Raw genomic sequence first — 3631 nt, 5'->3', positions numbered from 1 at the left:
GTACCTTTAGCATTTCTTGCATTGCTGGTTTGGTTGTAATAAACTCCCGTAGACCGTTTTTGTCTGTGAAGCTCCTGATTTGACCCTCAATTTTGATTGATAGCCTCGCTGGGTACAGTATTCTTGGATTCAGACCCTTCCTTTGCATGACTTTGTATATTTCATTCCATTCCCTTCTTGCCTGATGTGTTTCTGTTGAGAAATCGGTCGCTAGTCTGATGGGGGATCCTTTGTAGGTAACTTTCTGTCTCTCTCTGGCTGCTTTTAAGATTCTTGCTTTGTCGTTGGTGCTTGCCAATTTAATTATTATGTGCCTTGGTGTCGGTTTTTTCGGGTTCATTTTGTTTGGGACTCTGTGAGCTTCTTGGATTTGAACATTTGAGTTTTATAGGATGAATTTTTGAGACTCAGAATGAGAGTAGGAGTTAGGACTCTGGGGCATTCCAGGCAGAAAGATGAATATGTTTGATGTGTGCACAATGCGGGGAGGGACATGATGGGAGTGGTGGGAAATTCTGTACTTTCTCACATTCAGAGTCTACAGGGTTATTAGAAAGAACAGAATAACCAGTTATTTTTCATTTTTATAAGTAACAATACAATAGAGTATTCACTACATTGTAGTAGGAGAGAATAAAGATACCAAACCCGTTTTAAGAGCTGCATGAGTGTCCGAATATTATGACTGTTTGACTAAAGTCCTTATGTAGTAGATAAATTCTTATGTTCTTTTTTAGTCCTGTGATATTCACGTGATTTTATTCATGAAGAGGACTTGTGTGCTTTTGGGTGAAATCAGAGGTCCTGTCCCAAACCATTGTTATATTTAGTAGCATACAACATTAGAATGTAACATCCCACAAAGGCATCATCTAGTTCAGGGGTGGGCAAACTTTTTGACTCAAGGGCCACAATGGGTTCTTAAACTGGACCGGAGGGCCGGAACAAAAGCATGGATGGAGTGTTTGTGTGAACTAATATAAATTCAAAGTAAACATCATTACATAAAAGGGTACGGTCTTTTTTTTCAATAGTTTTATTCATTTCAAACGGGCCTGATCCGGCCCACGGGCCGTAGTTTGCCCACGGCTGAATTCTAGTCCTATTCTAACCAACTAAGAATTCTAAGAACCATGAACAGTTTTGGACCACAACCTGAAACTTAATACTCATGAATGTGCTAAAATAATGTGTTAGTGAATGAATTATGTGCTTGATAAGAGGTCAGTGTTCTATAGTTGAAAAATTGTGTTTTTGATACAAGAAGAGAAGAAAGAAAGATGACAATCAATAGAAGGAAAAAAATTAAACTTAAAAAGAGGGAAATATTTTTAAAGTCCTTTATTGGAGGCTATTAATATATAAATTTCATTTTATTTAGAAGATTTTATTAGCAACATTCGAATATTACCTCTCTGTACAAATATTATTTCTTATTCTAGAAATACATATGCATTACTGATGTATTTATTGGTTTAGTGCAACAATAGAATGTTTCTATTGAAATATTTGTGATCACTAAACACTAACTTGTTTCTGTTGATTCTAATATGTCTAATGTTTTGTGATATTGTTTCTGTTTTTCTCTAGAAAATAATATGTTTAAAATAAAGTACAGGTGGCAAAACAATCCTATAAAGAAAAGTGGGTGTGAAATTTGTCACATTTGAAAGACACTGAATACATTGAATACAATTTATTTAATATTCTACAACAGTTTTTACATTTGAACTTGAATAGTAATTTTAGACTTGAAGAGAAAGAAGACGGTTTTTAGTAGGCAATAAGACGGTTTTAATTTTAGATATGAAGAGACTATAAGGTAGTATTAAACATGAAGAAAGATACACTTATTATAGAAAGGGAAGATACATTTAACTTTCATAAATGGAAGAAAAATGGAACACTATTACATGTAGACCCTCCCCCCCTTGCCCCATAATATCTTGCTCAGTTTGTTTGTAATTTCCAATTTTTCTTTCCAGTGTGTTTTCAAAACTTTAACTGTTTTATGACTAAGTGCATAATAGGATTTTAAAATATTACTCTTTAATTTAGAAATATTGATTTAGAGACCCTATCTCAAGGTTGACTTGCCTTATGATTTTACTGTGTTTACCTACATTATCAGGACTTCTGATGTATAGTGTGTGTATTTTTAGTACTGTGTACTACAACTAGTGTTAAAAGGATTTTTACACCTCAGGATCTTTTTAGTCTACGGACAATATTAATTTTTTTGTTAGTTCTTTTATTTAACTCTTTTGTGGGGCCTTGTTAGATTCTGAATAATTTAAAAGCCGTGGAATTCATTCTGTGATAAAAATCTAGTCATTGGTCCAAATCTTGTAGCATATTCACGTGATACTCATGCATGTAAAGGTTTAGAGTTAATATATATGCCTGAAGAATGTATGTTAAAGATAATGTTTTTAATTATTGAAGAAAATACCTTATAAACATTTTAATGGTCATTAATTTGCATATTTGCTTAAAGTTTCATCTTCTATTTTATTTATTACTAGAGGCCCAGTGCATGAAACTCATGCACTGGTAGGGTCCCTAGTGACTGCTGGCCGCTGGCCAGGGCCTCCCTCCCTTCCCCCGCTGGCCCTGACCCTCCTGGTTGAAGGGACAATTTGCATACTACGTTTTTATTATATAGGACTAGAGGCCTGGTGCATGGATTCATGCACCGGTGGGGTCCCTCGGTCTGGCCTGCAGGGATAGGGCCAAAACTGGCTCTCCAACATCCCCCGAGGGGTTCTGGATTTCTAGAGGGCACAGGTCAGGCCAAGGGACCCCACCAGTGCACGATAAGGGCCGGGGAGGGACCATGGGAGGGCGTATCTGGCCCGCTTGCTCAGTCCCGATCAGCCGGACCCCAGCAGCAAGCTAACCTACCTGTTGGAGCGTCTGCCCCCCGTGGTTGGTGTGCTTCATAGCAACTGGTCAAATGGTCGAAAAAACAGTCAAACACAGCATATTAGGCTTTTATTATATAGGATTATTGTTAGTTTTGGTTAATCCTCACCTGAGGATATCTTTTCCATTGCTTTTTCAGAGAAAGTGGAAGGGAGAGAGGAGAGAGAGGGAGAGAGTAAGGGAGAGAGAGGGCAGGGAGATGGTGTGTGTGTGTGTGAGAGAGAGAGAGAGAGAGAGAGAGAGAGAAGGAGAGATCAGTGTGAGAGAGACACATTGGTTGGTTGCCTCTACTGGGGACCTAGCCCACAACCTGATCATGTTCCCTGAATGGGAATTGAAACTTGGCCTCCTGGTTCATAGGTGGAAGCTCAACCCCTGAGCCACACCAGCCTGGCTCATCTTCTATTTTAAAATGAACAATCTGTGATAGTCAAACCTGAAAAACAATATATAAAGAATGATATAGCCCTAGCTGGTTTGGCTCAGTGGATAGAGCATTGGCCTGCAGACTGAAAGGTTCCAGATTTGATTCCGGTCAAGGGCACATGCCTGGGTTGCAGGCTCGATCCCCAGTAGGGGGCATGCTGGAGGCAGCCAATCAATGGTTCTCATCATTGATGTTTCTATCTCTCTGTCTCCCTTCCTCTCTGAAATCAATAACAATATATTAAAAAAAGAATGATATAAAGAATTATCAGTTTTATAT

This window comes from Myotis davidii, unplaced genomic scaffold, assembly GCF_000327345.1.
Source record: "Myotis davidii unplaced genomic scaffold, ASM32734v1 scaffold205, whole genome shotgun sequence".
In the NCBI taxonomy this organism is placed as follows: domain Eukaryota; kingdom Metazoa; phylum Chordata; class Mammalia; order Chiroptera; family Vespertilionidae; genus Myotis; species Myotis davidii.
The sequence above is the reverse complement of the archived record's forward strand: the minus strand, read 5'-3'. Positions refer to the sequence as shown.